Source organism: Budorcas taxicolor, chromosome 20 (genome assembly GCF_023091745.1).
Source record: "Budorcas taxicolor isolate Tak-1 chromosome 20, Takin1.1, whole genome shotgun sequence".
Taxonomy (NCBI): Eukaryota; Metazoa; Chordata; class Mammalia; order Artiodactyla; family Bovidae; genus Budorcas; species Budorcas taxicolor.
Window position 1 is genome coordinate 32,332,525 of NC_068929.1, and position 13,376 is coordinate 32,345,900.

The window sequence follows — 13,376 nt, forward strand, 5'->3', positions numbered from 1 at the left end:
CTGAAGGAGTTCATCACTACTAAACTGGCCTTACAAGAAATGTTAAAAGGATTATTCTAAGTGGAGAAGAGATGGCTACAACTGGAACTAAGAAAATTATGAAAGAAAAAAATCTCATGTAGAGGCAAACCTATAGTAACACTACAAAACGAGTTAGAAGGTTAAAAGACAGAAGTAGTAAAAATCATCCAAATCCATAATAACCACTTACAGAATATGCAAAATAAAAACATGTAAAATATAACATCAAAAATATAAAAAACTTGGGGGGTATGAAAATATAAGGCTTTTAAAATGTGTTTCAACTTAAGAGATAGACAGCCCAAAAGGGACAACCATATATATATGGTTATAACCTATAACCATATAATATATAACCTATATATGTGAACATACATATATACACACATATAAAACCTATATGTTTTATGTTTTATGTTGTCTTTATGTCATTATTTATAAACTTCATGGTAATCACAAACCAAAAGTCTACAGTAGATACACAAGCATTAAAAGGAAAGGAATTCAGTTATGACATTAGATACAGTCATCAAGTCACAAGGGAAGGGAGATAGAGAAGAAAGAGAGAACTACAAAGAGAATTTTAAAAACCCATTTTACAGTACTACCCAAAGCAGTCTGCAAATTCAGTGTAATCCCTATCAAATTACCAATGGAAATTTTCATATAACAAAAATTTTTTACAACTTATATAGAAATACAAAAAATCACACATAGCCAAAGCAATCTTGAGAAAGAAAATGGAGCTGGAGGAATCTGGCTCCCTGACTTCAGACTATAATACAAAGCTACAGTAATCAAGACAGTATGGTACTGGCACATTACCAAAAAAATGGATGAATGGAACCGTATAGAGAACCCATAGATAAACCCACATACCTAATCTGTGACAAAGAATCAAAGAATATACGATAGAGAAAAAACAATCTCACCAATAAGTGGTGCTGGGAAAACTAGATAGCTATGTGTAAAAGAATGAAATTAGAACACTCTCTAACACCACACACACACACACACAAACCTCAGAATGGATTAAAGACATAAAAGTAAGTCCAGATACTAAAACTCTTAGAGGAAAACATAGGCATAACACTCTCTGACATAAACTGCAGCAAGATCTTTTGTAACCCATGTCCTGGAGTAATGAAAATAAAAACAAAAATAAACAAAAGGCACCTAATTAAACTTAAAAGTTTTTTTTAGAACAAAAGGAACTATAAACAAAACAAAAAGACAATCTTCAGAATGAGAGAAAATATTTGCAAATGAGGCAACTGATGAAAGATTAATCTCTAAAATATACAAACAGCACATGCAGCTCAATAATAAAAAGAACAACCTGGTGAAAAAAATGGCAGAAGACCTAAATAGATATTTCACCAAAGAAGACACACAGATTGAAAACAAACACATGAAAAGATTCTCAATATCACTAATTATTAGAGAGTTGCAAATCAAAAAAAATGAGGTATCACCTCACACCGATCAGAATGGCTGTCATCAAAAAATCTACAAGCAATAAATGCTAGAGAGGATGTGGATAAAAGGGAACCCTCTTACACTGTTGGTGAGAATATAAATTTGTGTGGCTACTATGGTAGACAGCATAGAGATTCTTCAAAAAATTAAAAATAGAACTACCATATCACCCACCAATTCCACTCTTTGACATCTATACAGAGAAATAAAACTCACTAATTTGAAGAAATATATGCACCTCTTTGTTCATCACAGTGGTTTATAGTTGCCAAAACTTGGAGGCCACCTAAGTGTTCATTGATAGGTGAATGGATAAAGAAGATGCTGTTAATATATGAAATGGAATATTAGTCATGAGAAAGAATGCAATCTTTCCATTTACAACAACATAGATGGATTGAGAATGTATTAAGCAAAGTGAAATAAGTCAGACAGAGAAAGACAAATCCTGTATAATTTCACTTGTATGTGGAACATAAAACAAATTAACAAACAAAAGAAAGCAGAAAAAGACACATAGATACAGGTAACAAACTGGTGGGTTGCCAGAAGAGAGGTGGGTGGAGGAATGGAGAAGATTGGCAAAGGAGATTAATAAGTATAAACTTTTGCACAGCACAGCATTTACAGTCAATTGTGTCTGGTTCTTTGTGACCCCATTGACTATACAGTCCATGGAATTCTCCAGGCCAGAATACGGGAGTGGGTAGCCTTTCCTTTCTCCAGGGGATCTTCCAAACCTAAGAATTGAACCCAAGTCTCCTTCATTACAGCCAGATTTTTTACCAGCTGAAACACGGGGAAGCCCATAAATACTGTAGTGGGTAGCCTATCCATTCTCCAGCATATCTTCCCAACCCAGGAATCGAACCAGGGTCTCCTGCATTGCAGGTGGATTCTTTACCAACTGAGCTATCAGGGAAGCCCAGTACAAACTTCTAGTCATATAATAAATAAGTCCTGGGGAGGTAATGTACAGCACAGGGAATAAAATCAACAATAATTTAAAACTTTGTATGTTGATAGACAATTACTAGACTTATGGAGGTCATTTCATAATGCGCATGTGTTGAACAACTATGTTGTACACCTGCAACAAATATTATAGTCAGTTATATAGTCAGTTGAAAAAAGAAGGAAAAGAAAGTTCTTGTTCAGATTTCTAATCATACTGCCTTACCTTATGCTGTGGGGCCTACCTTACTACTGTGGGGCCTAAAACCTTACAGTTTTCTTTTGGCAAAATCGTGGCATTCACTTCTAAGTTCAGTTGCTGTTGATCTAAAGATGAACCAAAGCTGGGAAAATCATTGTTTTTCCCTTGAATTTTTCTTAGTTTAACCTAAAATATAATTTCTTTTTCTTCTCTGATCTCAAGACATGACCAGTAGTACCATAGTACTAGTAGTTCCCCTAGTAATGAAAAATACCTTTAAAATATCAACTTTCCTGGTGGGAAGCTGGACTTCCCTGGTGGATCAGACAGTAAAGAATCTGCCTACCTTTCAGGAAACCTGGGTTCGATCCCTGGGTGGGGAATATCCCCTGGAGAAAGGCCTGGCAACTCACTCCAGTATTCCTGCCTGGGAAATCCCCATGGACAGAGGAGCCTGGTGGGCTGCAGTCCATGGGGTTGCAAGAATCAGACACGAATGAGTGAATAAAATACCAACAGTCTTCACTAACTGAAGAGCAGATAGTCCTTCTCTGGAGCACTAGAGGCCTCAGTGTTATCCTAAGCATGTGATCTTTACATGGAAGCCTTTAGATTTTTTCTGGGTCATTCTTCTCCAGCTGAGTATGCTTTGGGAATATAAAGCTGGAAATAAGCATGGTTATCTTAGAAAGCAGTGATTTTATTCAAAGATTTATGAAAAGGGCTAGTAATTTAACTTGTAGGTAGCTGAAGCCATTTTTACTTCAAAATAAGCATTGATATATTAAGGAGAAGAATACAAAATTTGCAAGCATTTTTAAAGGTTATACTGGGACTTTAAATATTTCAAAATTTTAGATGGCACCTTTGTGTTGTGCCCACAGGCTCCCTGAAGGCTGTATTAAATTTTCTAGGCCATGAACTCAGTGGAAAACTTAGCAGGATTATCTCAGGTGCTTCTTGCTTAAAAAGTAATAATAATCTGGCTATTTGCATCTTGCATTCTTCATCCTAGTTTTTTTTTTTTTTTTTAAGTAGCGAAGCATTTTAATCCATTCATTCTAAAAATAACAGAGACATTTTATATCGGGTGTAACCTACTTGAAAAGTCTCCTGCAGATGAGAGAGTCAGACTGCAGATTACAGAGCCAGACATTCAAGTTCAAGGTACAGTTTGGGAAAAGACCATCATGGGGGAGGTTTTCCTCCTTTCTGCTCATAAACATAAGTTGTTAGCTTAAAAAGAAAACCTCAGACAGAAGGAGAAAGCTTTCTCTCTATATAGCCTCTTTATTTTACATCTGTCTGTAATGTTTGAGGGCAAGACAGATAATTAGAAAACCAACCTCCCAAGCAGGTACGAGGATCTGAGCTGGACTCCTGGGACTACAGACTGGTTTAGTTCTATTTCTACCAATACTGTGATGTGTGGTACTATGGTTTTTGTTTCAGTTACAAGAGGTTTTAGGAATGAATGCCCACACACAATTAATAATGGCTTATCTAGCACATAACTCCGCAGCACAATACCAACAACAGGAGTATTTTAAAGCAGGGTGGAGAATAAAGTAGACACTAATACAACTGAAGATTTCCTTCTTTCTTTCCCTCTTTTCTCAGTGAGAATTCAGTTCAAAAATGAGGCTCCAGAATGCCCCTGTGGCCCTTTGGCCCACAACACTCCTGGGGAGCCTCATAGGCTTTGGTGATGTATCCTTCTCAGATGAGGAAATTATAGATTTTCTGGGTTTTGCTCACATCTATCATGATGAGTGCTCTTGCCTGTGCCAGTTTCAAGCCCCCTTGCTTGTTACATTTGTTCAATAGAGCAGATGTGTATTCTAAATAGGCTTCTGGGACCAACCTCACCATCTGACAGACCTCCTTTTCTTTCTCACTCAACTTCTCTGTGCCAGGGAGGCCACTGAGTTTCAAGGGCAGTACACTTCGTCTATCTGAATTCGAAGTCATTCGAACAGGAGGACTCAAGCCAGGATCAATGTCAGCCTGCTGGTGGAGACACTGCTGGCAGGCACTGCTGTCCTGGATGCACTGGAGGACCTTGGAGCTCATTCTGCATTTGAAGGGTTCCTCTTCTTGAGTCTTGAGGTGGTTGTAGGTTCTGGAGCTACAAAAATTGGTAATGCCTGCTGTCCTGTATTCCTGGAGCCTTTGATTTCCCTTCGGAGTTCAAATTCCAATGCTTGGCTTTCAATGAACTTGTCAGGTTCCACCGGCCTCACTATCCTTGCAAATCACCTCATTTTTTCATAAAGATCTTGGACTTCCTTGGGATGTCGTTGTTCCATTAACTGAAACTTCCTAAGATTGATTAATTCGTGGTCTCATAATTTTTTTTTTCATCTTTGTCCTCCTTTAACCTGGAATGATAGATATCTACTACAGCCATCTTCAGAGCATGTAAAATGTCCCATTCATCTTTGACAAAATCAATATCTCTCAAGTCCCACTTCACATAATTGTCAAACTGCTCTATGAAATCTGCTTGAGCTGGCATGTATCCCGCCATGTCCTGAGAAAGCAAGGAGTCAAAGGTAGGTTGAGGAGGGTCGTCTGCAGTGTGAAATGGAATGGCAGTGTCAGCAGTTTTTAGTGTCAGCAGTTTTTGCCTCCGCTTGCTTCAGGTTCAGCAGGGTAGATGTGAACAGAGGGTTATTGATGAAATGGTTCATATAGTGCTTCTCACGCTCCTCCTTGGTCTTGGTGCACATCTGATTGGTTACATCCTACCAATTTCCAAAGCCACAGTCCATCACAGATTGTAAAAGGGCCATTTCTTCTTGAGAAGTCCAGCTAGGGTCAAGAAGAGGAACATCTGAGGTCATTATTTCATAAGTATGATCACTTTGATGTTTCTTGTACTCAAATCCTGAAGTGAAACACGGTAAGCAGAGGAAAAAAGGAAACTGCACGCTTGATATAAAGCTCTATGAGGTAGGAGGAGCAGCCTCGGCAAAGTGGCTTATCAGAGGGATCATTGCTAAAGGAACCCAAACTGTCCATTCCCCAGTTGGCAAAGACTGTTGCTTTGATCTTCTTTAATCTGAGCTGCTTCAAGGAGATTTCAGAACCTCACTGCTTCCCTCTCCTCTGCCCATCCTAGTTTTAAGTAGATAAAGAGCTCCCTGTTTCTTCTCTGACAAAGTCAACATTTTCTTTGTTTTCTTCTAGTGGTATGACCAAAGGCTAGTGTGGGAGGATCCTAGAGTCTGATTACTGTGGGCTACATGCGCAGCTCAAGTAATTTTCCATTTCTAATTGGTAGCCCAGGAATTCACATTAGGAAAAACCCAGCAGGTGTTTCCTCCCAGGGATCTGGTATACAAATGCTTACTAAGGATTTTAATGTTGTTTACTTTAAAGTTTCTTGTCTCTTTTCTTTGAGTGCTCCTCCAGCAATCTATTAAGAAACCATATTTAAGTATATTTACTTTATTTCTAAAATTTCCAGAAACTATCTCCTAAATAGATCTTTGCATTAAAATTCTTATTTTTCTTACGTACTGGATTATAACCATGTGATTATAAGCCATTAATTCTTCTTTCTTATAAATTAGAGAGAAAAATTAAATAGTGTTACATTAAGCCCTGAAAAAATTTAAAGTCTGAAAAGTGAAGTTAGAACATCTCATGTTATTAGGAGTATGTTGTATACACAGCAGGCTTCCCACGTGGAACCACGGTAAAGAATCAGCCTGCCAGTGCAGGAGATGTGGGTTGATCCCTAGGTCGGAAATCCCACAGAGAAGGAGATGGCAACCCACTCCAGTATTCTTGCCTTGAAAATTCCCATGGGCAAAGAAGCCTGCTGGGTTACAGTCCATGGGGTCACAGAGTCAGACGTGACTTTTTCACTCTGAAACATGAGTTTTTTCACTCTCCTGTTTCACCCTCATCAAGAGGTAAGACCAGAAACTATAAAACTCTTAGAGGAAAACATAGGCAGAACACTTGATGACATAAATCAAAGCAAGATCCTCTATGACCCACCTTCTAGAGTAATGGAAATAAAAACAAAAGTAAACAAATGGGATCTGATTAAACTTAGAAGCTTTTGCTGAGCAAAGGAATCTATAAGCAAGGTGACAAGATAACCCTCAGAATGGGAGAAAATAAGAGCAAATGAAACAACTGACAAAGGATTAATTTCCAAAATATACAAGCAACTCATACAACTCAATACCAGAAAAACAAACAACCCAAAAAAGTGTGAAAAAGACCTAAACAGACATTTCTCCAAAGAAGACATACAGATGGCTAACAAACACATGAAAAGATGCTCAACATTGCTCATTACTAGAGACATGCAAACCCAAACTACGGTCAGAATGGCCATCATCAAAAAATCTACAAACAGTAAATGCTGAAGAGGGTGTGGAGAAAAGGGAACTATGCAGCCACTATGGAAGATGGTATTGAGATTCTTTAAAAAAAAAAACTAGGAATAAACCCACCATATGACCCAGCAATCCCACTTCTAGGCATATACCCTGAGGAAAACAAAATTGAAAACACACATGTATCCCATTGTTCATTGCAGCACTGTTTACAATAGCTAGAACATCGAAGCAACCTAGATGTCCATCGACAGATGAATGGATAAAGTTGTGGTACATATACACAATAGACTATTACTCAGCCATAAAAAAGAATGCCTTGGAGTCAGTTCTAATGAGGTGGATTAACCCAGAACCTGTTATACAGAGTGAAATAAGCCAGAAAGAGAAAGATAAATACCATACTCTAATGCATATATATGGAATCTAGAAAAATGGTACTGAAGAATTCACTGGAGGAACAGACATAAAGAATAGCCTTGTGGACATGGGGAGAGGGAGGAGGGGGTGAGATGTATGGAGAGAGTAACATGGAAACTTACATTACCAAATGTAAAACAGATAGCCGATGGGAATTTGCTGTATGACTAGGAAACTCAAACAGAGGCTCTGTATCAACCTAGAGGGGTGTGATGGGGAGGGAGACGGGAAGAAAGTTCAAAAGGGAGGGGATATATGTATATCTATGGCTGATTCAGGTTGAGGTTTGACAGAAAACAAAATTCTGTAAAGCAATTATCCTTCAATAAATAAAGAGGCTCTTTAGTTCCTCGTCACTCTGTGCCATTAAAGTGTTATCATTTGCACATCTGAGGCTGTTAATATTTCTCCCAGAAATCTTGATTCTAGCTTGTGCTTCATCCAGCCTGGCATTTTTCCTGATGTGCTCTACATAGTAGTTAAATATGTCAGGTGATAATACACAGCATTACCAGCATATACACAGCATCTGACAAAACCAAAATGAAAAATTACTTAAAATGTACTTTCTTGCAGTATCCAGTATATATGATTTGTGAAGAAAACGTTAAAATTAAAAAAATAGGGAAACTGAGTCTGAGGATGCACCCAAGCTAATCTTATGCTGACCAAATTTTAAAAGGTAAATGTAGGCTTAAACCAAATCATACAGCAGTAGAGGTGTAGCTCTCTTTATTAGTATATAAAGGTGGATTTTTCAAAATGCAAAGTGCATATGGAAACATAGTTTCTATATTGGATAATCTTTTTACTGAGACCTTATCTTCATTTGCCAGTTGGTATCCAGTATCAACTCCTAAAAATTTAGGAGGGTTGTTTCTTCATAGGCTTGAATGAATAGAAAATTATCTTTGATGAAAAAAACTCAGTGTACATGAGTGAATTAACACACTGGTGAAACGTTCTTCAAAGTTTTTGTTGTTCAGTCACTGAGTCTTGTCTGACCCTTTACCCACGAATGGCAGCAGAGCAGGCTTCCCTGTCCTTCACTCTCTCCCTGAGTTTGCTCAAGCTCATGTCCATTGAGTTGGTGATGTCATCCAACAAGCTCATCCTCTGTCATCCCCTTCTCCCCCTGCCCTCAATCTTTCTCAGCATCAGGGTCTTTTCCAATGAGCCAGCTCTTCGCGTCAAGTGGCCAAGGTATTGGAGATTCAGCTTAAGCATCAGCCCTTCCAATGAATATACAGAGTTGTTCAGTTGCCAAGTTATGTCTGACTCTTTGTGACCCCATGGACTGTAGCATGCCAGGCCTCCCTGTCCCTCACTATCTCGCAGAGTTTGCCCAAGTTCATGTGCATTGAATTGGTGATGCTATCCAACATCAGGGTTGATTTCCTTTAAAAGTTAATCTTCTAATATTTGTGAACCATTTTCCTTAAATTATCTTTTCTTTGGTTTAGTTTTTAGTCCTTATATGTGCATGTCATATTTTCTTAATTGACACATATTTATCTGTGTGTTATTTAATTAACAGCTTCCAGTATTTAATCTCCATTGGTATGCTTTCTCTGGGGCTAATTGTTTAGACTTGGCTCTCTTAATCAGAAAAATTGTCATTATTTTCTTCAAATTGTGAAATTTAGGATTATTTCTGTAAGATGCTAACCAAGAAGTTGTTTTGATCCAGGCGTTCAAATAACTACTCAATTGATAAGCCATGGATTAATGAGCATTCCATACCCTTTCTTGCATATGTGCATGTGTAATTGCTTAGTTGTGTTCAACTCTTTGTGACCCTATGTACTGTAGCCTACCAGGCTTCTCTGTCCAGGGACTTTCCAGGCAAGAATACTGGAGTGAATTGCCATTTCCTCCTCCAGGGGGTCTTCCCAACCCAGGGATTGAACTCACATCTCCTGTGTTTCCTAAATTGTCAGGCAGAATTTTTACCAGTGAACCACCTGGGAAGCCCATCCTTTTCTTAACAACTCTTTAAAAATTGTGATATAATTGACATGTAACATTGTTAGTTTCAGATGTATGCAATAATGATTCCATATTTGTATATATTATGGGGTGATCACCACAATAAGTCAAGCTAACACAATTTAAGAATTTTTTTTAAGATTCATACTGCCTCTAGGAAAATACTGTGACTCTTTAGTAGAATGTACTCTTCATCAGATCCCCAGTTTGCATGACTTTCCAGACTCATCTCTCACTCTTTCCATGTCATGCTCAGTGGCCTAGTCACCTAGAATGTGCTGTTTCCTAACCCTTTTATTCTATTTCAGGCTTCTACAGTGATGCCCATCCCTTGCCTCTGCCAATGTCTTCCCTGTTCATGTATATATGTTTAAGTCCCTCTATAGGCATCACTCCCTATGGAAATCTTTACTTCACATCTGTAGGTAGAATTATTTTCTTCCCCTTTTATGCTTTCAAGTATCTTGCTACCTACTGCTAGTACCATGTGTGCTTGCATGCTCAGTCATGTCTGACTCTTTGTGACCCTATAGACTGTAGCCTGCCAGTCTCCTCTGTCTATAGGATTTTCCAGGCAAGAATACTGGAGTGGGTTGCCATTACCTCCTCCACTGCTAGTACTATATTCATTACAAACTGCAATAGTTGTTATATTGGCATACCTTTAAGTAGACTACTGGACTATGAAGTCAGGAACTTTGTTTTACCTCAGTACCTCTGTTAGCAAATATATCAACAAAGTATTCAGTAATTTTTATATCTGCTTCATTTGTTTAATCTATATTATCATCTATAACTTTCTCTGTGTATTGATTGACTGATTTAGTCGCTCAGTCATGTCTGACTGTTTGCGACCCCATAGACGGTAGCCTACCAGGCTCCTCCATCCATGGGATTTTCCAGGCAAGAGTACTGGAGTGGATTGCCATTTCCTCCTCCAGAGAATCTTCCCGACCCAGGGATGGAACCTGGGTCTCCCGCATTGTAGGCAGACGGTTTACCATCTGAGCCACCAGGGAAGCTTAAATTCAACAAATAAGTTGCAGATATCATTACAATTTACCTACAAATACTTCAATTGGTATTTCCTAAAAATAGACTTCCCCTTGAAAAGCATAATATCATATTGTACCTAATAAAAGAACATAATTTCCTAATATCATTTAACATCCAGTCCATAATAAAATTTTCCTCAATTCTTCCAAAATTGACTTGAGAGTTTTTCTTCAACCAGTTTATTACTTAATTTTTGATCAGATGAATGAATACTGAAACCAAATACTAGCACAGTTTGAATGTTTTTGTAAGAAGAGAAATATGGAATGTGTATTTAATATTTGAAATTCAGTTTTTTGAAATGTCAGATTAAAGCTGATAGTTATGGTAATTGGCATGGAGCATGTAGGATTTAGATTATAATGGAAAGAGCTTAGTTACAGTGAAGCAATATAGCTGCAATGGCATTACTGCAGCAGTAGAAAAGCCTTTGAAAGCAGCTTTAGAATGGCAGGAATCAATGCTGGTATAAGGCATCCGCTGCTATTGCAAAGACATGAGGGAAGTGGAAGGTCATCACTTACAGACATTAACTAGCTGTCATTCTAATTTAATGCTGCACCATAAAATTTCTTGGTTGTGTATAAATTGTGGCAGTACATGCAAATTCTCAGGTCATTTTCTATGGTTAGCCCACTTAAAATTGCTTACTGCAGTCCTACATTCTAGATCATTGTCATCTACTGATGATGGAAGAAAAATTGTTAAGAGATCCATGCATAAAGTGCTGTGTAGCTTTTAAGGGAAGCTTTAGTCTTGTTCCCAGAATTTTCCATTCTAGCCCCTCTACAGCCTTTGCTATCATCAGCAGATGCTCTTTGTAATTTTTCCTTTGTTATTTTTCCTACTGCTCTGAGTCAAGGTGGAAATTGCTATCACATGGTAACCCTGCTAGAGGAAAGTACCTCATTAGCAATATTTTCCACAGACACCAAGGTAGAATAAAGGGGAATAAGAACACTATAGTACCAAAAGATCAGTAGCAAAAAGGCATGATTTAAAAAAGAAAAGAGTTCAGGATGTGGAAGCATTAACCTTGGGGTGATGACTTTGAAAAAATCACCTCAGTTCTGTACCCTTCAGTTTCCTCATCTGTAAAATTGAAATAAAACACTTGTGTCTCCCAAATGCTTACAAGAAAGAAATCAAATGAGGCCTCTCTGAGTATTTTGTGAGTGAAAATAGCTTCTAATATATATAAAAATATTATTGATTTATTCCTAGGGACTTAGAGTCTTTTTACATCTTATCTATTATAGTGCTGAGGCACCAAAAGGCATCTAGATCGTTTCCTTCAAAAATATTTACATGAACCAAGCTAAGCAGCATCAGCAATTTTATTTTGGAAACTCTTTACAGGAGTTAAATAAGTGATGACATTTCTCCATGTATTTTCTTGAATCATGGGCCTTGGGTATTCTAAAGTATCAGAGAGGGCATTTGTTTTATTTTTAGCTGTCAGAGTATTGTGCTCTGAAAATTCATCTATTTCCAATCAAAGCACATATTTGAAGCTGTTGGGAGAGAGGGCCCTCAACATTGCTTTTATTTTTATCCTGTGTGTCCAAATCTCTACTGAGAAGACCTCATAGGTAGCATTTCCTTGGATGCTTTCACAGAATGCAGGATTGTTTATTCAATCCTATAATGGATTAGTTACTTACTGCTCTCCACTACGAGCAGCAGGAGTTCCAGAAAGAGAACCATTATACAGCATTCTAAACTCCAAACCTGAATAAAACCCAATGTTTTTAATTCAAAACACAGTTAAGGGCCTTCTGTAGCAAGAAAATTGGGAGAGGTGATATGAAAAAACTGTAAGATAGAGAAGACACAGGCCTTGCCCTCAGGGAGTTTATAGATTGAAGGGAAAGATCAGATAAATAGATACATGTAAAACATCAACTATGGTGAGAGCTATATAAAGATAGTTTAAATCAGGTCCTTGCAAGGAGGAATTCTCAAAATTTTTATTTACTACATAGAAGAATACTCTTTAGCTAGCTCTGATCCTTCCCTTGCTGCCCTTCTAATATCAATTCTTTGGAAGAGACATTCTATACAGAGAAAACCTGTCTCCTTTCCCCAGCTAGATGCTCAAATCACTTGTGCTAGATTTTGGCATTGGAGATGAAGTGGAGCCACAGTGAAATGACTGCTGCACAAATTTACTTAAGAAAACTAAAGCTAACCTTATTGGAGAGAAATTCTGAGATTCACCGTTTGTACTTTCTTAAGTCTAAATATATTGATTTTATTTTTGGTGCATATCTACCATTTTATTATTTATTTAATTTTTGGCTGCACGAAGTCTTTGTTGCTGTGTGCAGTCTTTCTGTAGTTGCAGTGAGCAGGAGGCTACTGTCTAGTTGCTGTGGGCGGGCTTCTCACTGTAGTGGCTTCACTTGTTGCCAAACATGGGCTTTAGGGTGCTTGAACTTGGGTAGTTGTGGCTTATGGGCTCCAGAGTGTGGTGCATGAGCTTAGTTGCTGGGCAACATGTAGAATCTTCCCAGACTAGGTATCGAACCCATGTTCCCTGCATTGGCAGGCAGATTATCCGCCACTGAATCATCAGGGAAGTCTGCTGAGATGCAAATTTAGAACAGCATGACTGAAGTGGAGATTTCATGAGGATCCCAAACTAAAATCACTTGGTAGAAAGTTTGGACTAGTGTTTTATGCCTGACACAAATTAAAAAAATTCTTTTTAACATTTCAATAGTTTAATATTTTATGAAGTGGGCAGTATTCATTCCCAAGGATCCAGAGAACTGAAAGCAGGGACCTTTTTTATCGGGTAAAGAATAGGAAGCAAGGATAAGAAAAATAAAAAATGGATTAAGCATAGGGAAGCAAGTATAGAGCCAAGGGTTGGCTTGGTATTTGGGATCGGC

At 38.0% G+C, this 13,376-nt stretch overlaps 1 pseudogene; it reads right to left on the minus strand.

The window, feature by feature from the left end:
- Window positions 1-4,288: 4,288 nt before the first annotated feature.
- Window positions 4,289-5,680, minus strand: LOC128065920 (transcriptional adapter 2-alpha-like; annotated as a pseudogene).
- Between the last annotated feature and the right edge of the window lie 7,696 nt (window positions 5,681-13,376).